This window comes from Pleurodeles waltl, chromosome 3_1 (genome assembly GCF_031143425.1).
Source record: "Pleurodeles waltl isolate 20211129_DDA chromosome 3_1, aPleWal1.hap1.20221129, whole genome shotgun sequence".
Lineage (NCBI taxonomy): Eukaryota > Metazoa > Chordata > Amphibia > Caudata > Salamandridae > Pleurodeles > Pleurodeles waltl.
In genome coordinates this window covers 1,308,335,461-1,308,358,596 of record NC_090440.1, presented here as the reverse complement: position 1 = coordinate 1,308,358,596, position 23,136 = coordinate 1,308,335,461, and positions in this window count along the sequence as shown.

Sequence of the window (23,136 nt, the reverse complement as noted above, 5' to 3'; positions counted from 1 at the left end):
GCAGCACACTAGAGAACAGGAAGAAAGATCCGGGAGCCTTGCCCCTGTTTGAGGGCAATCGACCACCTGGCAGACCATTCTAAGATTGGGAGACTCATCTTCAGAAACACTGAGAGAGGCAGCTGGGGGGAGGATGCTGGAAGAAAGGGACTGGAAAGATGAGGTAGAGAGTTCACGATATGAGGAACAACTGGATGAGACAGAAAAGGGAGCAGAGGCAGGAGCAGAAGAGGGGGATTGGAACGAAGGGTCTGATACAAGTGAAGATGCACAAAGAAGTGACAGAATCCTGTATAATTTTCAACCGCAGTCCATATGAAGGCTACAATTGATAGCAAGAGACCCAGTAAAGACAAAGAGAAGTCACCCATAGAGATGATGGAACAGAAGGAGGGTAGTTATTATTGTCAGCCCTTTTCAGATGAACTGGCAACATGGACTGAAAGAAACGGGAGAACACCATGGCCCAGACAGTGTACTTTCCAACCCTATGACATAGCCACGGCAGAAGACTGTATACAACAGGGACGAGGTGCCCCAGACTGGAACTATCCATACATGCAGGAATGCTTTGCAGTCTGGGAGATGTACGCCTAGGACAAACCGACTGAAGTAATAGGTAATAGGTAGTAACAGACCAGACCCAAGGTTAAGCAGTAGGCCAACAGGTCTCCCGCCCATCACTCAGCCAGCTGCCCCTCATTTGTAAGGGAGGGCAAGTACCAAGGTACGTGCCCTGGCCACAGATGGACAAAGAGAATGTAAAGAAAGCACTGCCCCGCTGTCTGAAGGCGCAGGGAAATGGATAGGATGTTTTGAATAACACACTGTCTGAGTTAACCTCGCCTTGGGCAATGTTAAAAGTTTGCTAAGTTTTCTAGTGGGAGATGAGGTAACTACCATATTTACGCGAGCAAGACTCCCTCAAGTCACATTGACAAACACGAGTATGACAGGTCTTCCTCAACAATGTCTGCCAGCATGTTTGGAATGCACTTCGGCAGACATACTCAGACAGACCAGATATTGGAGCTCTTATGGCAGAAAGCATTAAGCTGACTAAGGACTTTGCAGATTTTATCACAAGAATGAAAGAACGATGGGTATAGGAGGTAGGATGTCACTGGAAAAACACGGGAGGAAATGAACTTTTATTTTACAACATGTTGAAGAGAGGTCTTCCCACCAAAATACAATCAATTTTAGATGGCGTAGTGGGAATTGAGGCTAAACTGTGGCCAGAAATACAGACTCTGATAATACATTATTTTAAATATAAGCAAGAAAAGAATAAAGAAAGAACAAAGCAGGCAGAGAGGGCCACAGCCAAGTTGGTGCAACAGAAACCTAAGAAACTAAGCACGGAAGGGGCACTTGTAACAGCACCACCAGCAACCGCTGCAATGCCAGTGCAAGGGCAGGCATCAGGAGGGCAACTAGCAAGTGCTATGGGGAGGAGACAAGGAGGTCCATCAGGAGAGCAAGGAACAATGCAGGGGAGAAGACAAGGAGGATGTCAAGTGGGACAGAAGTGTTATTATTGCAGCAAGGTGGGCCATTTTGCAAGTGAATGCAGGACCAAGAGAATCGATGAACGCATGCAAGGGTGGCCTACCCCGCAAAGACAGACGGAGAGGCTGTCGCAGATGCAATGGGGAACACAACAATATGTGAGACAAGAATACCCTCACACCCCTCAAGCGCAGTGGATGGCACCAGAGGGGCCAGTGCCACAAAATGCTCCCCAGTGTGGCAGCAACACCATGGGAGGACAAGCGCAGGTTCAAGTAGGAGGAGTGATGGTGCAAGGAGGTAACCCCTTTTACGCACCACCCCAAGCATCTAGTGGGACACTGACACCTAACTATGTCCAATGACAAAGTCTACAGGTAACAACTATGTGTCCAATACTATCAGTAACTCACAGGTCAGAAGAGGAACCCACTGTGACGGTAGCCATAGAAGGTCACCCCTATCAGTTTTTAATCGACACTGGGGCCACTAAATCTTGCATAAAGGAAGGAACACTACCACTTTCATGCTACTCAATGGACACACAAGGGTTTTCTGGGGCTGTCAGACGGGTTCCTTTTACAAGATCAGTAAACATGACTGTGGGTGACGGACAAATCGACAGGCCATTGTTGTATTCCCCAGAGACACCCATCAACCTTCTTGGAAGAGATCTAATTAGCAAATTGAATATGACCATCTTGTTCCTGGAAGATGGATCAATGGTGTGTTTTGCACCTGGTGTCACACAAGGCAGGATACTGTCCCTCATAGCTCATGAGGAATCAAGGAAGCAGGTCAGAACAGTACCAGTTGATACAGAGGCTTTTTTTGCAGGGCATAAATGCTCTGATAGTACACACTCCAGCGCTGCAAGGGAAGACTGTGCAGTTACCAAAAATAACTATTGTTCAGACCTTGCGAACCCATAGACCCAATAACAGAACAAGAGATGTTACTGGACATATCAGCTCTCGAAATAAGACCAACATATGCGGTGCTCATCGCATTCGACAGGAGGCATGAAATGTGGGCATCAATAGTGTTCACAGATCCCGGGGTCAAATTAAGGGATTTCTCAGATGAGGAACTGTGCAGGGAACACCCCTTGATTGGAACAGTCGTGTTTGAAATGGACATCTATAGTAGAATGCAGTTGCAATATAGGGCAGTGCCAAAACATGCACAAGACACTACAATTAGAGAGAGAGAGAGATATGGCAAAAGTACCGGAAGTGCTCTGGACAAAGGGGCCGTATGACATGGGACTGATTAAAGGAGCTGAGCCAGTGAGAATTACATTGAAACCTGGAGCCATATTATCCAGGATACGTCAGTACACCTTGTCCAAAGAGGTGAAAGAAGGTATCTTACCTACAATTTAGACGTTACTTGAGCAGGTAGTGATATATGAAAGACCGAAACCATGTAATATGCTGATTTTTCCAATAAAAAAGGCCAAAGGAGGAACGTGGAGAAAGATTCAGGATTTGTGGTCTCTGAACGATATAGTGATTCCAGAATTTCCAGTGGTACCCGATCCATCCATTATACTGACAAATATCCCCAAAGATGCCACTTTCTTTTCTGTAATCTATCTGAAAAATGTGTTTTTCAGCATTTCATTACATCCCAACAGCCAATATTTGACTGCGTTTACATTTAGATATACGCAATACTGCCGCAGGAGGCTCCCACAAGGCTTTTGCAAGTCACCGAGAATTTTTAATCAGACAGTGAAAAGAGACTTAGCGAACATTTAATGCAAGAGTACGCTTTTACAATATGCGGATGACATTCTGGTTTGTGGCGCGACTGAATACATATATAGAGACAACACCATTGGCCTCCTCTGCACGCTTGCAGACAAAGGTTACAAAGTCGACAAAAATAAATTACAATATGTGCCGACAGAGGTCCACTATTTAGGGCAACTAATATCTGAATATGGGACGAAGGTGACACCTGACAGAGTAGAAAGCATTAGAAACATGCCCAAGCCCAATACTACCAAACAAATGCAGCAATTTTTAGGACTCCGCAATTACGTGAGGCAGTGGGTATTTGATTATGCAACGTTGACAGCACCACTTCTCACCTCATTAAAGGAATCCCATGCGACTCAAACAAAATAAATTGGACAGATGAGGGGCAGACAGCATTCCTGGAGCTAAAGAAAGCGATCATGAATGCTCCAGTGTTAGGTACACCTCACTACAAAAAACAATTCTATCTCTTGTCATTGTAACAGAATGACAATGACTGCAGTACTGACTCAAAAGACATCTATGGGACATAAGCCAATTGCTTATTACAGTGGGCTGCTAGACCCTGTCATGAAAGGTCACTACCCATGTGAGCAGGCCCTGGCTACTGCAGCGTTTGCAGTACAGAAGAGCACCTCTATAGTGATGGGATCACCTTTAACACTGTAGGTAGAGCATGCGGTATTTGCTATCTTGCAAAGAGGCAAGAGTACTCTCACAACTCAGAGTGTCTGGGTACAAAGTAATACTTTTATTACCATCCTTGCAGGTGGTCAGATGTCACACAGTTAATTCAGCGACATTCTTCGCACACCCACTAACTGATGACGAACAAGTACATGACTGAACTAATGATGAGCCCGAATAAGAGAGAAAGGTGAGAGAGGACCCCATGCTGCTCTTTGTGGATGAAGCCTCTTTCATAGATCAGGAAACAGGGATTAAACATTCAGGAGCAGTATTTGTAAGAGCTGAACTGCAGACAGTGAGTCAAATACCACTACCCTCTCATTTATCAGCACAAGCTGCTGAACTAGTAGCCATTATTGAAGCACTGCAAAATGCCGAGGGATTAGAAGTCACCATTTATTCAGATTCAGCATATGTTACCACCACTGTACATTCCAGCATTCATAAGTGGGAGAGGAGGGTGATGCACAAAGATTTATTGGCAAAATTGATACAGGCTTTAGTTTTACCATCCAGGGTGGCAGTGATAAAATGTGCAGCACACACAAACAATCAAGACCTTGGGCCAGATGTAGCAAAATGCTAATTTGCGACTTGCAAATTGCAAGTCCCTGCGACTCGCAATTTGCAACTCGCAAATTGGTATGCAGTACGGTATCTCAGACACCGTCTGCGACTCGCTATGGGGTCGCAATGACCCACCTCATTAATATTCATGAGGTGGGTCACTAATTGCGGCCCCATAGCGAGTCTAGGCACTCGCAAACATGGAGGCCTGCTGTCGTCAGCAGACCTCCATGTTCGTGACTGCTTTAAATAAAGCAGTTTTTTTTTTTTAAGTGTAGCCCGTTTTCCTTAAAGGAAAACGAGCTGCACTTAAAAAAAAAAACGAAACCTTTAGTTTCGGGTTTTTTTCAGGGCAGGTTGTGGGTCCTTCCAATTTGCGAGTGGGTTACCATCGACTTGAAGTGGATGGTAACTGCGACACCATTTGCGACCGCATATGCGGTCGCAAATGGTATTGCATACCACTCAGAATCGCAAATAGGAAGGGAACACCCCTTCCTATTTGCGATTCTGAAATGAATATTGCGAGTCAGTACCGACTCGCAATATGCATTTCTGCATTGGGAAACGCGAATAGCGAGTCGCAAACGGCAATTTTTGCCATTTGCGACTCGCTATTTGTTTCCTGCATCTGGCCCCTTGTCTCCAGGGGTAATGCTTTGGTAGACTGGGCAGCCAAGGAGGCAGCCAAAAAATCTCCAAATTATACTGACTCAGAAGAGCACACATTGGAAATGATGATTAGCAGACAACAGAATGATACTGAATTACCACCCCTGTACACAGAAACAGCACAATTACATCTACGTGAGTTGCAAGAGCAGGCACAACCACATGAGCGGGAGCTGTGGGAACAGCGAAGGTCCATACAATCACCAACAGATTTCATTTATAGGAAGGAAAGTACAGGGAAACCAGTAATGCCACAAGTCATGTTATATACAGCGCTGGAGCAACTGCATCTTGCCGCACACACGGCCAAAAAATATCTTCTTGCTACATTACAGGCATATTGTTTATCTCACAGCTATCTGAAATGATTACTATGTATATTGCAGAATGTGCAGTATGTCAACAATACAGCGAAAGACCCACACTAAAAGTTATTACGTCAACAATTTGCCGCTCCACAGGCACGTTTAAAAATCTACATTTAGATTTTGTTGACATGATTGATAGATGCAACAACTACAGGTATCTAATTGTAGTTGTTTGTCCTTTTTCAATGTGGATTGAGGCAGGACCCTGTGTATATAATGATGCCAAAGCAGCAGCTAACGTTTTGATATGAGAAGTAATACCTAGGTGGGGAATCGCAGAAGCGATCAGTTCAGATAACGGGGCACACTTCCTCAATGCCATTTTTCAACACATCAGCACCTCCAAGGGGATAAAACATAAACTGTCATCTGTCTATCACCCCCAAAGTAATGGTATAGCGGAGCGCCTTCATGGCCCGTTGAAAAACAAAATAAGCAAACTGTGCGCTACATTGCATAAGAATTGGCTCCAATGCCTTCCATTATCCTTGTATGCCGTCATAAATCAACCAGGAAGTCATCATCATTTGACCCCGCACCAGATAGTGACAGGGTGTCCTATGCCAACCCCCTTGACCATAGTAAGACAAAAGACAGATGCTCATAAAACAGCTGAGGCTTTGGGGAATGAAATGAGCTGTTATTAGTCTCAGTTGCTGAAATCTGCCAGGTTCTTCTCTAAACAGGTGGCACAACAGCAGAAGTGCACCATCGCAGCCCAGTAGATCAGTGCAATTCCTGTGGGTCAACAAATGTACATTCGTAATTTTGTAAGGTGATGGAAAGACAGCAAGTTCGAGGGGCCTTATCTAGTTACCCAGAGTACCCCCACCACAGTAAAAGTGGAGGGCAGGAAAACATAGATATACCTATCGGACATTCAACTGGCCCCTGCTCTGTGTCAAACATCACCATAGTTACAGGAACATTTAGAGGAGAGCAAAGAGAAAGAGGAGTGACCCGGTTTTCTTTTAAAGAGCAAGCGGAGTACCTTATTGACTCTGTCAGCAGACATTTATGGATTACTGTTTTGTTTTCTTGCTTATGTTTTATCATATTTGCAGCTGTATTACAATGGTATCTTAATTCATATATAGTATCATGCCCAAATATTGTGCGCTTGCAAAGAGCAGCATATGAATATAAGAATGTATCTCATAATATTCATACTAGCTTATTAGATAATATGTGGTATCAGCATATGACAGAAGTAGGCATGCAAAGTACTAACGAGTCTTGCCTGGTATGTTCCTTTATTCTGCATGCCAGTGATTCAGATAGATTACATTCATCCAAAGAGGTAGCCCCTAATGTTACACAGTGTGTTTTGCATCTTTTCCTGTGTAGAATGAAAGCACGGATGCAATCTTCACAGGTACAACAGGGAAAATTTTTAGTAAACGTCACACAATATGCGGAGGAGTTAGCTGACCTAACGGATGTCTTGACTGATTGTAAAGAAATAGAAGTGAAGTTAGAGGCAATGGCTGGGACAAGGGTTCTAAGGTAGAAGGGGGATACGTGGAAGGCTAGAATATTTCAGCAGGAATTCCTAGGGGGTATCATGACCTACTCTTTTATGTAAGGACTATTCAGCCACACATAGGCCCTATGATTGTCAGGAGAGGCCATATCTCAAGGTAAGCGGCTCAGTACACGTCCATGGTCAATGGCACCATGGTGCAACATTTGCATGCAGAGCTCTCTCCTTATGGAGATGGAGTAAAAACAACATTGACACACAACAGAACTGTCAGGCTATATGGGATAAGAGCCCAACCTCGGTAGAAGCACCTTCAACTCTTCGAGTGGGCTGAACACCCATTGTCTTTTCTTTATGTTTCAGGGGAAACTTAGCGGTCTCGGAAGGGAAGAAAATCAATTGCATCACCACAAGGTATAATGCTGACATTCAATGGGGAACCTCCAGTCTGATGGACTACTATTGGCAATGTGGAGAATTGCTTTTTATGCGACTTCCTGCAGGATGGAAAGGTCTCTGTTCTTTAGTCACGGGTGCACCCCACCTCCTTGGTGATTCCAGGTGTGGACATTTCGAAGCTGCAAGACCACCCCATTATCTATCTAACAACCTTGTTATATCATCATCGGAGGAGAAGCGCTGCTGAATATTTTGGCACTGCATCTTGGGCAGAAATTCCACAGGAGTACCGGTTGTTCAACGACGCCCAGTTGTTTTCTGGGAGCATCCTCCCATTCATCCAAGCAAAAGCCACTGCTCGTTGGTTGCAAATAACACAATGGGAACTGATGAAAGCCATCAATGCCATGGAAGAGGGTTTCAATGAAATCAAAGAAGAGTTGCGGGTAGTGCGAGTAATGCTTATGCAACATAGATATGTGTTAGACTTGATGACGGCTATGGAAGGAGGGTTTTTTGCCAAGATCGGTATGGCCTGAAGTACATATGTGCCAGCTAATGATGCGGACAATGGAACAATAACAGAGGCCGTACAGACTTTGCATAATCTGCAGAAGAGAATGGTGGAAGAAAGGGGTACCCCCGACGAGTGGTTTCCAGGGTTGTTTTCGTGGATGTCGTCCTAGTTACCAGAATTGCTTAAAGGACTTTTTCCACTCCTTATGGTGATCCTTTTGATGTATTGTCTTGTACAGATTATTGTAGGGTGCTGTAAATCCAGTAGTGAGAAGTTAGGAGGGATGTTTACGAGTAGATTAGTTAGTTAAGTGTGGAAGGAGAAGCAGAATGCATATACTGAGATAATTACCTTGGACAAGAGAGGTGAGCGAATAGTTGAAAATTCAACTAGAGGGAGGAATGTAATAGGCCTCAAGACAAAGAGAGAAGGCCCACTCTGGTCAACACATGGCTTAAGAGGGAAATTGTCAGGAGTGTACACTGTGCAGGACAAGTACAGGCTTAAACCAGGGTGCCATGTTAAAATGGAGTACAGGGATAGAAATTTAGAAGGTCACACACATGAGAGCCGAGCTACTTTCTGATACAAGTGTTAGGAGGAGGTGTAAATCATGGCAGACCTGAAAAGGAGACACAAGATGTTTGTGTGCGTCAAGGTTGATAGAGGGAAAAGGACAGGCCGTAAAACTTCAGAGTATGGAAGAAGTGTAGGGAGGATACAATGATAAAGTTCCAAGGGTGATATCAAAAGACGCTGTGCTCGTTAGAGGATGCATACGTATATTATATACACCACAGCTTCATTTTTAGTGACAAGTAGTCAGATGCACTTTTAGCAAATTATTGCTTGTGCCAAGAATGAACGCAGATAACATTATATTGAGCTACTGTGCTAATTGGAAATATGAAAAGAAATGAGAAGTTTCCTTTGTGGATTAAGACTATAAAAGATGCTGTAAAAGCTGAATTGAGTGTGGTTTCAGTTACAGAACTGAGCTGTACTCCTGGATATATTTTTCTTTGATAAACTAATACTATATTGCCACCAGAGTTGTGTCACTTCTTTATTTCTGAAAACTCGACTGAAGATGCGGGCCCAACTTAAACTGGTGAACCTCGGCACAAACCGGATACCATATTGTACAGGCCGCATCATTGTATTGCTGTAGATCAGCGGGAATGATCATGCAGCATTTGAATGGTGACTAGTTCATGAGTATTGGAGTCATCAGGTGGAGTTAAACATGTATTCACTGTAGGGTTTTGCAATTTTTCCAGTTCGTTTGGGCACATTGAAACACTCAAGTTAAACCTGGTGGATACGTTCACAGAAGGCAGGGTGAGACATTGAATTCAGTCACTCTCCTGTCGCAGAGGCTGGATCATGGTTGTGTTGTTGTGTAACCTTTTCGATCAAAAGAAACCTATATTGACATATTGTTTAATTTGCAGACACACCTGATAAAGGGCCACATGACCCGAAATGCATTGAGAACCAGTAACTGGGAATCATAGGATGATGTAACTAATGCTACTGAGTTAATGATGTTTACATATATACATGGCTGAAGTTCATTTCTAAAAATATGAATGGCGTTCAATTCGTATAACTTAAGAATGAATGATAAAAAACAAACAGTAAATGAAGTTCAATTGATACAGTTTTTTGATTTGATGCAAGATAATTTTGTGAACTTGAAGTGAAAAAACCCTCAGGATTTAAGTCAAGTGCATCTGGGCGCTGACAAGGGGTTATCCACTGCCTGCACGTGAGATTATTTTTTACTGAATGGACTGAGTCAATTTAGATGCATGAAGCAGTTGAGTTGGACATTTCAGGTTCTAAAACCTTGTGCCCTGGAAGCACGTGAACTTGCCTCTCAATTTTTCATGCAAACAACAGATACTGGTAAACAAGGATGCAACATATATAATGCTATATATAAAAACTTTAAAAAGCTGCCTTTCACAGTGCCTGAAACACCATCAGCATTATGGCTAATACATGGATTTATCTCTCTGCCAGTTTCAATGTTTCAGTTTACATCACGTGCGAAACATTTTCCGGTTGGCAGATTTGAGGCTTAGGAGGAGAGTTATGTACATGAGGTGTGAGAATTACTTTTTGATTATAGATGTATAAGCAGGGAAAAGGAAGTTTATCTTAGTGGTAGTGATTGCTAAACTTCTGTTAGCTACTGAATGACTTGTAAGCAGGTGACATTGCAGGAAGTATGCAATATGTCTGTGGACAATTTACCATGTTACTTGAAGGGAGTTCCCATCCCCTTGATTCATCCAGTGTTTCAGTTAATTTCTAACTGAAGTTATGTGATGCTGAATAATCAAGGCGGTTGTGAGATGAGAGCAGGTGTCCCTTATGTTTTTCTCAAATAGTTACCTTGTGGTGCATTGTGCTTTTTCCTGATTTTGGTAGCAAGCTTGTGGCCTACCAGTCCTACTTTTAATGTTAACTTCAATAAGCTAAGCAGACTTAAAGTACCATTGTTCCAGAAACACATGGCGCTTACATCTGCCCATAAAATATTTGAATTGCAAGTTGCAAGGATATCCTCTGAAATACAGTCACTTTTAAACACCAACTTTCCATGACACGTCAGTGAAATTGTGAGCCGCATATTTAAATCTTCCAACACCACTGGTGTTGTGCACTTTTTTAAGGCGATTGGGTCTGGTTTCATCAGCACCTTCTAGACTGTTTTCAGAGTGATTCCATCCTTTGTACACTCCTTATTTTCGAGCATATTAGGAGGCACACAACCTGTGTTGTTCTTAATTGGTGATATTTTGCTATTACTGTTTCTGCTCTGCAATGGATGTCTCATCTTGAAACCAAATGGTGATGGAACTACTGCACATCCAGCTGTATCATGAATCCATGATACAGTACTTTGGCGTACCCCCTTTGGAAGAACTAAATTAAACTGGTCTTTGTCTTTTTGGCTAGTATAGTTCTATTGTGTGCAGCTTTTGTTCCGCTGTCTTTTGAGCCTTTTCGAGTGCGCACTGGAAGTGTGTGTCATAAGCTCATTCACAGAGTTTTCCTATGAGACTACAATAGCTTGAGGATGCCTTCTATGAACCATCATATTTGGATATGCAGGCATTGGCTCCAGGATTTCCTTCTTTTTGCTCACCCACTGTGGACATTGCACCAGATGCTTTCTCCTTGGCAGTGGCTCTTGATCATGTTTGTTCTTTCGACTTAATCACTTAAGCTTTAATGGCTCAGTCTCTGTGGATGTGGGATCCATTTTGGGTTCCTTTGACACAATCTGGATGACATCATTGACACCTCCATTAATCTTTTTAACTTAGCACTTGTTTTTATACAAAATTATCATGTTTTAATTGTCTATTTTCATATTTTTGTTTGCTCTGCTTGTTGGTCCAAGCATTTTATTCCTTTTATTGATTTTGGTATAGTTTTAGAATCTTTTTCTCTGGCAACAGGAGGGTGCTGTGAGAACCTTTTGGACCTGAGTTGGTTCCTCCGCTCTTAGCTTCATTTTATACTTTACATTTACATGTTTTAGCATGGCTTTTTAGCAATGACATTTTACACACTTTGTTAGCTTGATTTTACTCTAGGAATACAAGGTAGGAGCTGCTTGTTTAGTTAAGCTTTTGCACAACATGTAATCAGTACTGTCTGTTCAAGGCTAGTAATACTGTACACAGTATCCTACTTTGTGCTGCCTGTTTAGGAGACAACCTCTCACACTTAGACATAGCATTGCATTAGAACAGCACAGAATGGTTTATTATATACACGTTGCACTGACCAGAAGGGGTAGAAGGCATTCCAACCACAACCATCTTTGGAAAAATGCTGTATTTAACATGCAGCCCTACTAGGGCTAATCTACCAGCTTCCCAAGAAGATTGCCAACCACACCGCAGGTCGACTGCTGATGCAATCTCCAGGTAGAAGTTTACACCCAGTATAATCTTAGGTTTAGGTAGGAACCTCTACAATTTCTAGAACCTTATTTACAATGGTTGGATTATTCATTGTCGTTACCATGTTTGTAATGCTGGTCACTTTGCTTTGTTTAATCTGGTTAAAAGTCATAGCTCATTCTCTCTGTGCAAGAGTACGATTATTTCAAAAAATGTATTGAAAACGTATCCCGTATCTCTCTTGAGTTTCGCATGGGCATGCATGAGTAATACAACAAAACTATAAGGTCTGTTTCCACAACTTTCTTGAGGAGTAAGAGTGTTGTAATCACCCTTCACCACAGTAGGTTCAGGGGTCCAGGTGAGGCAGTGTGAGCTAGCCAGGAATTAGGCCAACAGTTTCTGATGGTGTGGACAGACTTTGGGGATCATTCTGAGACTGGTGGTACCAGGACCGCCATGTTGGGGGCGGCGGTCGTACCGCCACCAGGCCAGTGGAGATGGCCGCCAAATATGACTAATGCGGTCTTCCCAACAGAAGACAGCCAAACAACCGCCAGTACTGCCAGTACTGCCAGTACCGACAGAGCCGTCATGCTGCCACGGACAGCGGTAGGCACCTTCAGGCCTGAGGACACCATGCTCCAGCGGGACATATTATGAGGCTGCACACTGCCAAGGTTTCCACTGCAGTCACACCACCACGAAAACCCCAGCGGAAAACAACTCCATAAAAGGAAACACTCACCTTCTGGAACACATACCTGTCTGGAGCCGTCATGGAACCTGAACTGGAAGTCCTCCCACTGCTCCTGCTCGCACAATGACTTCGGAACCAGCAACGGTGACAAAGACAACAACCGTGAGTACACACACCTACCTGACACTGTAGGGAGAACTCAAAGTACACACGCACACACAATATACACATCCAGATGGCTTGCAACGGTGACACACCCATATGCACACACACACACCTACACACACACATGCACACCCATACAACACACACAACAGCCAACACACACATGCAACACACACACCAACCCACACACACAGCACTGGCATAGTCTAACACGGCAACACACAACAACACTCATTCACACAACAACACCACAACTTCAACTACACAAATGCCTCAGCAAGCAATTGCATTACACACCTCCATATGACTACATACATACAACATGTAACAACACTTGACAACCAATATACACAATCACACAGCCATACAACGAAGCATATGTCATACCACGCTAGCACACAATGAACCTGACATATCCATCACACCACACACGGACACCCACACAACAACCACATAAGGGCACACAACACCACCATCTCACATGACGACATAAACAAAACACATTTCATCTACATACATGCATGTACCAAACACAAACATATCCTACACACAATACACAGGCATTACAGCGGGATTAATGGCAGACCAACACCCACACTTGCAGCCCAAACACAACAGCTAGTACAACCAGCACACATCACACACACAAACCAAATCCACCAAATACAAAACAGCCATGTGGAAAGAAAGGCAGGGCACGTATGTTATCATAGAATCCAACAACAAGTTGACTCAGGTGTATTAAAATAGAAAATATGGGAGCATACAAATATGTATTTACAATGTGAAGGCCATTGGCCTGTCCGAATCCAAAAGTGCCAAAGGCACAAATGGCACATCTGTGTGCCCCTACATGACGAATGACTGATATATGACGTCGACAAGGAAGAGGCATCAAGGAGGCAGGCACCTCAGGGATTAGGAGGGGATGAAGGAGGAGGTTTGGGCTTGGGCTTGGGCTTGGGCTTGGGAGGGGGGTCCTAGGGCTTGTGTTTGGGCTTAGGAGGGGTTGACTTCTTGGCAGGGGGAGGGGCATGGGTAGCAGTCGGGGGCACAGGAGGACTTGGAGGTGGAAAGGCTGAACTTGGGGAGGAGCACAGACCATTTGGGGGTATGATGGGATAGGAGACGAGTAGGGAACAGGGACAGCTCCAAGAGGAAAAACTTCTTAGACACACAGGGTGGTCGTGACAAAAAGGTTTGGTAGTGGAGGTAGAGGGAGTGGTTGTAGGAGGTGATGGTGTGGATGTCTTGGGTGCAAGTGCGTTTGATTAATGTTTGTAAGTGCTGGGTGTCTGTTGTGTGGGTGAATGTGGGAGTTTATGTGTCTCGGGATGAGGGGGGAGGAGGTGCTGGAGATGCCATGCTGGATGGGTTACTGTCTGTTTGGGTGGTGTCTGCAAGTATGGAAGATGTGCTGCATGTAGGTGTGTCGGTGGTTGTGGTGGCTGTGGATGTGGATGTGGTGACTGGGGTGGATGTCTCTGGGTCTGCTATTGTGCTGCCTGTGGATAAGATAGGAGTTGTGGCTGGATCAGTGACTGTTGGTGTGGTGGCTGCAGGTGTTCCTGATGTAGTGTCTGTGAAGGAGGGTGTGGTGAGGAGTCTGTGCAGGTACTGGATGTTGGTGTGTCTGCAGGTGCGTGTTGTTTGTGTGTATGCCAGTGGTGGGTCTTGTGGTGCTTGTTTGTCAGTGGTACCCTTGCCTGTTGAGATGGAAGCATGCATGTGTGTTTGTGTGCGTTGGCTGAGTTTGGGAAGAGGGGTTAGGATTGGGAAGAGGTAGATGGAGGGGTGATAGTAGACAAAGGGTGACTGGCTGCCATCAGTGTGGAGGCCAGAGTCTGAAAGGATCCCTGTAGGCCAACCAGTGCACTGTAAATGCCCACCAGGAACGCATTGCTCTGCTGGATTTGAGCTGTCAGTACTTGGATGGCATTCAAAATGGTCGACTGAAACACAGAAATCTACCTCAGGAGGCCAATAACCTCCTCACTGAGCAGGGCAGGCTGGGGCAGGGGAAGAGGTGCCTGCGGCGAAGGAGACGCCCACCCTCCTGGGTGAGCGGGCATGGGCAACTGGGTGGGGAGCTACAGAGAGGGCTGTGGTAATAAGGAGAGTGGCAAACAATGATGGTGCTGGGGTGGTCCCAGAAGGGTCCACCACCACCACCAGGGAGTGTCCACTGGAGGAGTGTTCCGAAGATGACTCGGATGATCCGGTCTCCCCCGAGGCACTCCCCTCACCCTCCGTGCCACTGGGTCCCTAGCTGTTGCTGGTAGCAGCCATCCAGGTTCCGTGGCCTGCAGCATCCCCACTCGCCTGTGTCCTTCTCCTTCACCTGCCGATGCTGATGCACACAAATAGAGAGAGAGAGGGAGGGAGGGAGAGAAATAGGGAAAGAGAGGGTTAACATCTACCACATATACACACATGCACATCTGTGGGAATACATATCCTGGCTAGGCTATCTCAGGTGCCAATACACATTTCCTACATCATGCCGCAACATGTCACCAGTACCCACCCGTCTATGCCAACTCTCACACCTACATCTACATCCAAGTAAGTCAGCATGACTGGAGTCATTCACATAATCACCACCATAGCCATGTCTGCATAGACATCATGTCATGCCCTGGATGAAGTACAAATGTCTCCCTGATTTAACATCATATCTCTTCATACTCCTTTCAACCACTGGAAGTACTGCTGACTGAACAAAACACATCAGGCACGTACGCTTACAACAGCTGATCAGTCCATGCCCATTGTTAAATATCCATGACAGTGAAGACAACTCCACTCACACACCACACAGCATCTGCCCGTCACGTTATATTGCTGACATAACACTCAGTACAGTAACGCCAATATAGATGTGAGAACTGATGATGCCACTACAAGTTACACACCCATACAGGTGACATCTGATGTGTACCATACAAGTGTGAGGTTCAGGCATATGATTAGTGTGACCCAATCACAGAAGAAGATCTGCAGGCACCAAACACATATATATCACAACTAATCATACATCTAAGTGCATCTACAATGGTCCATTTTGCACATATTACACATCCATACTCAATAACTGAGTGCAGTTTCACAACTGATGAACCTCAGGTAAACACACATGACATCATGGTCCACATACAATACCACCACACATGTGTAGTGCTTTTTCTCTTATTTAGTTTTAAAGCACTAACATAACACAACAGAAATGCACTTCTGAGGTAAAAGAAGACTTTTTTTGTTGTTAATTCTTCCCCAACCCCAATTTTTATGTATGACGAATTAGTAGCTTTCAAGTCCGCGTTAATCAAACAAAATATATCAGTTTGCAATATACACAGCAGGTTATATTTATAAGATATTGAATGCAAAGCAAAACAAATACTTCACCGTGTGGGAACTATCTACAGCTTCATCTTTCTAAGGTCTGCAAGCTGATGACCCCTGTCAGCCGCGAGAAAGAGAGATTCATCTACCCACACGGGATTGCTGGCAGCCTGCGCCAAGCTCCAGCACGAGGTCCGGCAGATTCGAATCTGACTCTCTGCAGCCTGTTACATTCGTTACAAAGGTGTGCCCCCTCCTCTCAGACCTGGGAAACTGAGCAAGCCTTTTGGAGACTGGCCAGGTCTCCAAGACTACTCCTGTTCCCAAGCTCAAGCAGAGAGAACAACACCCATGTACTCTCTCTTATCATGTCTAGTCTACTGTGAGAACAAAACATCTTGGTTCATCTTGTGCAAAAACACAGCTTGGAAAAATACAGCTTGGATTCTCAACTGCAATGTCTAACTCCACGTTAAAGGCAATGGGCAGCTAACCTAAATATCAAATGCAATGTCTAGTGTCATGTCAAAGCCAATAGGCATCTAAGCTGAATACAAAATGCAATGTATAATATCATGTCAAAGCCCATAGGCAGCTGAGCTGAATATAAAATGCAATGTATAATATCATGTCAAAGCCAATAGGCAGCTGAGCTGAATACAAAATGCAATGTATAATATCATGTCAAAGCCAATAGGCAGTTAAGCTGAATATAAAATGCAATATATAATATCATGTCAAAGCCCATAGGCAGAATATCTAATAGCATGTCAAAGTCAATAGGCAGCTAAATTGAATACATCATGTCAAAGCCAATAGGAATGCAATGTCAAAGCCAATAGGCGGCTAGACTGGATACAGCATGTCAAAGCCAATAGGCAGAATACAGAATGTAATGACTAATGCAATGTCAAAGCCCATAGGCGGCTAAACTGAATACAGAAAGTAATGGCTAATGCCATGTCAAAGCCCATAGGCGGCTCAACTGAACAAAACATACCATGTGCTACTGGTGAACATTGAGCAACTGATATGCGCAGTGGTGAAACACAAAGTCATTGGTCAAAACAAACTCCATCAAATGGCAGTACAACATGCAGTTTCACTAGTACTAGTAGGACTTCACTGCATGATAACACCACACTCACTCACACCAATCCAGATTTGTGAATACCTGTAGCTGAGTCCAGGCAACACACATCTCAGGCGGTATATACATATAAGCATCATGCATACATGCACCAACACCACAGCCTTAGCACTGACAACACATCCCATTACCACATAGGGCAGCCTCAGAACAGTAATTAAAATATTCATTTCACATCAACAGCTCATAAGTCATACAATGCCCAATCCTGTCCTAGTCACCGACTTCAGCTAGGGCAAGGGTAGCAGACATTGTCTCACTTCATCAAAAGTGCCCCCAAGTAACCATTGAGACATGTGTAAGCAGCATAAAAGCTATGTTGCACTGTAATTGCTAGGGCATTCACATGCATTGTCTTTACATTACATATTGACAATGACAAGGTGTGCTTTGGCACATATCACTGGTATTACTATCCCCTTGGGTTCAAGGTTTCATCCCCACAAGTCAAGCACTTAGAAATGCATGATGATTGTAATCAGACCAAATCAGATGTACAATTCAAATGGCCCTACTTTTGCAACCTTGACATACCTAATAGATAGCACATTACCATTATATGGGGAGAGAACTATCAAGCCATTAGTCTAGTCCAATTCAGGCCATATCTGTGCTGGAAATGTAATGGCTACCTCACATGGAGTCAATACCATAACCAGTACTTGATGTACACAGTCCCAGTGATATAAGGTGAGTCACACAATTGCATATACAGGTGTGCTATACAGATGCGAATGGACTGACACCTTAGAGACATAAAGGGACAGATGCAGATGGATGGAGCAGGTCATACTCAATGGGATAGGGTGATACACAAGCTCACATTGAGTCAAGGCAGGATGGAGTCACACATGTGCCAGTGTGATTAGAGCATCTCCACAATGCAGACATGGAGAAGTCTGTATGTGGGAGATGTACATCTACTGACAGCAAACCATCAAAACACTTCTACAACTAATACTCAGGCCCAGTGGTTACTACCCATTCCCCCCCAAGTCAATATACATGTTGCATTGACTACATTGTCCCATAAGCTACAATGAGGCAGTTAATCCCATATAACCTGAGCCAAGTCCCAGGGTACAGTCAGTACTCACCCCCTTGTGGCTGCTGTGCTGCCCTCAAATGCTCATCCATCTCAGGGTAGGCCACTGTCAAAATGCAGGCCAGTAGGGAGGTCGGGCCAACGGGCACCCCTCCCTCATTGGGAGGATTTCCCCACCTGGGCCTCTGTGGTCTTCCGGGCCCAGCATCTCAGGTCCTCCCACAGCTTGCGACAATGGGTGCTCCACCGTCTGTGGACCTCCAGGGTCTGCACTTGTTTGGCAATGGCAGGCCAGATCCCCTTCTTCTGATGGGCATTTACCTGCATGGATGACACAGAAAAAAGGAGAAAGTCATGCACACTGGCACCATACCAGCAGGATTGGCCTGCACACATTTGACTCACCAAGGGCCAGATGTATAAAAGCATTTTGCATTTGCAAACGGTGCGAATGTCCGTTTGCGAATGCAAAATGCCATTTCAGAATGTATGAAACACATTCTGAACGCAATTTTAAGGAATCGCTAAAATCGCGATTCCTTAAAATTGCGACCCTGTTTAGAGAGTCGCAAATTGCGACTCTCTAAATTAGAAATCGCAAATAAGGATTCCTTATTTGCGATTTCTTAGCACATGTATGAAGCAATTCCTAAACGCGATTATGGCATTTAGGAATCGCTAATTACCACCAAGTTGAACTTGGTGGTAACCATGTGCAAAATTTCAAAATGCATTTAAAATGCATTTTTAAATTGTACATGTAAAGCACACATGCGCTTTTGGCATGTGTGCACCTTACATGTCCCCCCAAAAAAATTGGGGTGCAGCAGAGGGGGCCTTGGCCCCCCAGCACCCTGGGGTTTTGCATTTCCAAAATTACGATTTCTGGTTCAGAAATCGCAGTTTTGGAAATGCAATAAATTCGCAGATATGGGCCAACAGGCCCATAGCTGCAAATTGGGCCGGTATCACAATTTGCGATTTGGTAATAGCATTTGCGATTTTTAAGAAATCGCTATTACTGATTCGCAAATGTGATACTTGGCACTTTGCGAGTCGGAAATAGCGATTTCTTAAAAAATTCTATTTCCGAATCGCAAAGGGCCATGATGATACATCGGGCCCAAGTGCCCACACCTACCCATCCTCTCTGCTGGCACATCTTCACTTTATGCCCTCTGCATGCATATACTCTCTCACCAGTATATTTACCCCATTCACCCTCACACACACCCCTATCACACATGACTATGGAATTGGGCTCACCTGCTATTCTGGTGCTACATATTACTGTCCACATAGGTATAGGACCCCTTCTACCAGCTTCTCCAGCTCCTCTGTGGTGAAGGCTGGGGCCCTATCACCCTCAGGATGTGGCATGATGGCTGCCAGAGGCAGCACACAGCAACTCAGGTCATTGAGGTCTTGCTAGCAACAGTGTCAGGGGTCAAGTGAGCAAGGCTGCAGAAAATGGCGGTCACGGCCGTCACGGTCGTCACGTATAGGACCGTCACTGCCGGCAGTCATTGCCATTGGCCCCAGTCCCCCATAGACAGCAATGTTAACCAATTCCAAGTTCCACAGCAGTTGCGACTGTCTTCTGCCATGACGACATACTCCAGCAGACTTAGGTCTTTTTCATCTGTCCAATGCGGCAGGATAGGCGGCTGACTTTTTGTACCCATATCATGCATTGGGTGCCAATATAAGTGCACCATACACATATTTGGCCAAAACGGGGACCAACCCTATGTAGTGGCATCATGGTAGTGCAAAGACATGTGACATGTATGACACAGTCACGTGATGTGGCAGTATATCTGTTGATGGCCTTGCTGTGATAATCAGTGGCACATAGGTGGTGGCACGGTATAGGTATATCCTACTACTTTTGTCATGATCATTGCAGGACATCTCAGTCTGCCACATATGGTGTATTATACATGTGATATGTGTCCTACACAACTTACAGGTTCAGCATTGTGCTTCAAGGCTGGTGTCCAAAGCCATTCAGCATGCCCATTATAGTATATGTCAGCAGTGCTATGCATGTCCTACAGTGTTAGGTGTGTGCTATTTTTAGATGTTCTGCTTACATGTGTCAAGTGCATTTCTTACTGTACTTTCTCTCCTCTCTACCCAGAAGTCCTGCCATGAGGAGAATGAGACAACCACCAGTATACTGTCCATTAGTTGACCTTGCAACCCTGGAGGACAGGCGGATCATCTAGCCCTACTGTCTGAATCCTCAGACCATCATGGATCTATGTACACAGTTGGAGCTTGATCTCTTACCTGCCATACACAATCCCTATGCCATCCCCCCACAGTACAAGTCCTGTCAGTGCTACACTTTCTTGCCACAGGCTTCTTTCAGAATACAGTGGGGTTGACAGCAGGGATGTCACAGCCCATGTTTAGTCTTGTGTTGAAGGATGTACTGTGTGCATCCCTGTGCCAATGAACAGGTATATGGGAACAGGAAGAACTACTACTCCATTAATGTTTAGGTGGAGTGTATGGCAGACCAGTACATCCCACTAGTCACAGCCAAGTTTCCTGGATCTGTGTATGACTCCTTCTTTTTGAGGAACAGCAATGTCCCACACATGATGGAACGGCTACACACAGAGAGGGCCTGGATCCTTGGTATGTATGCATTTAAAAGTGTTTCACTGTTGTGGCACCTGTCATCACATTCTACCCTGCCTCTGTAACTGTTATTTCATGGTCCTACATCTTTCTATTACAGGTGACTGGCTATCCTAAACTTCCTTGGCTGATAATTCAGTTTTTACTTAGTTTAGTATCCCGAGATTATTGAATTTGCTTCTTTACAAGACTATTATAATATGGGCCTCAATCTTGAACTAGGTGCTTCTAGAAAATGGGTAGGTTTCAGATGCTCCATCGGAAGCAACAATGATTTGGAAGCAAAATCCTTCTCAGCCAAAGCTTTTCTTGGCATTTCACTACTTTCCCAGAGATAACATCTTTAGAAACCGTATTTAATCAAGTGAAACACTACTCTCGTGATATAGTTAAATGCATCTTCAAGACACTTATCATTGGCATAGGTAAATGGTATCATATCCATATACAAGTTAACCAACAAGTTTTACATAATGGACTTTTAAAGCGTATGGGGTCAAAATATCCGAAAAAATAAAGGCAAAAGTCTCTCAATTTTGGAATGAATCTTCGTGGGCTCTAATTTTGCGAATATGAATTATTATGTGTAAGAAAGTAGCCTCTTTCTAGCCTTGTTACCCCCACTTTAGGCCTGTTTGTGAGTGTATGTCAGGGTGTTTTCACTGTCTCACTGGGATCCTGCCAGCCAGGGCCCAGTGCTCATAGTGAAAACCCTATGTTTTCAGTATGTTTGTTATGTGTCACTGGGACCCTGCTAGTCAGGACCCCAGTGCTCATAAGTTTGTGACCTATAAGTATGTGTTCCCTGTGTGATGCCTAACTGTCTCACTGAGGCTCTGCTAACCAGAACCTCAGTGGTTATGCTCTCTCATTTCTTTCAAATTGTCACTAACAGGCTAGTGACCAATTTTACCAATTTACATTGGCTTACTGGAACACCCTTATAATTCCCTAGTATATGGTACTGAGGTACCCAGGGTATTGGGGTTCCAGGAGATCCCTATGGGCTGCAGCATTTCTTTTGCCACCCATAGGGAGCTCTGACAATTCTTGCACAGGCCTGCCACTGCAGCCTGAGTGAAATAACGTCCACGTTATTTCACAGCCATTTTACACTGCACTTAAGTAACTTATAAGTCACCTATATGTCTAACCTTTACCTGGTAAAGGTTGGGTGCAAAGTTACTAAGTGTGAGGGCACCCTGGCACTAGCCAAGGTGCCCCCACATGGTTCAGGGCCAATTCCCCGGACTTTTGTGTGTGCGGGGACACCATTACACGTGTGCACTACATATAGATCACTACCTATATGTAGCTTCACAATGGTAACTCCGAATATGGCCATGTAATATGTCTATGATCATGGAATTGCCCCCTCTATACCATCCTGGCATAGTTGGCACAATCCCATGATCCCAGTGGTCTGTAGCACAGACCCTGGTACTGCCAAACTGCCTTTCCCGGGGTTTCACTGCAGCTGCTGCTGCTGCCAACCCCTCAGACAGGCATCTGCCCTCCTGGGGTCCAGCCAGGCCTGGCCCAGGATGGCAGAACAAAGGACTTCCTCTGAGAGAGGGTGTTACACCCTCTCCCTTTGGAAAATGGTGTGAAGGCAGGGGAGGAGTAGCCTCCCCCAGCCTCTGGAAATGCTTTCATGGGCACATTTGGTGCCCATTTCTGCATAAGCCAGTCTACACCGGTTCAGGGACCCCTTAGCCCTGCTCTGGCGCGAAACTGGACAAAGGAAAGGGGAGTGACCACTCCCCTGACCTGTACCTCCCCTGGGAGGTGCCCAGAGCTCCTCCAGTGTGCTCCAGACCTCTGCCATCTTGGAAACAGAGGTGCTGCTGGCACACTGGACTGCTCTGAGTGGCCAGTGCCACCAGGTTACGTCAGAGACTCCTCCTGATAGGCTCCTTCAGGTGTTGCTAGCCTATCCTCTCTCCTAGGTAGCCAAACCCTCTTTTCTGGCTATTTAGGGTCTCTGTCTCTTGGGATTCCTTAGATAACGAATGCAAGAGCTCATCCGAGTTCCTCTGCATCTCTCTCTTCACCTTCTGCCAAGGAATCGACTGCTGACCGCGCTGGAAGCCTGCCAAACTGCAACATAGTAGCAAAGACGACTACTGCAACTCTGTAACGCTGATCCTGCCGCCTTCTCGACTGTTTTCCTGGTGGT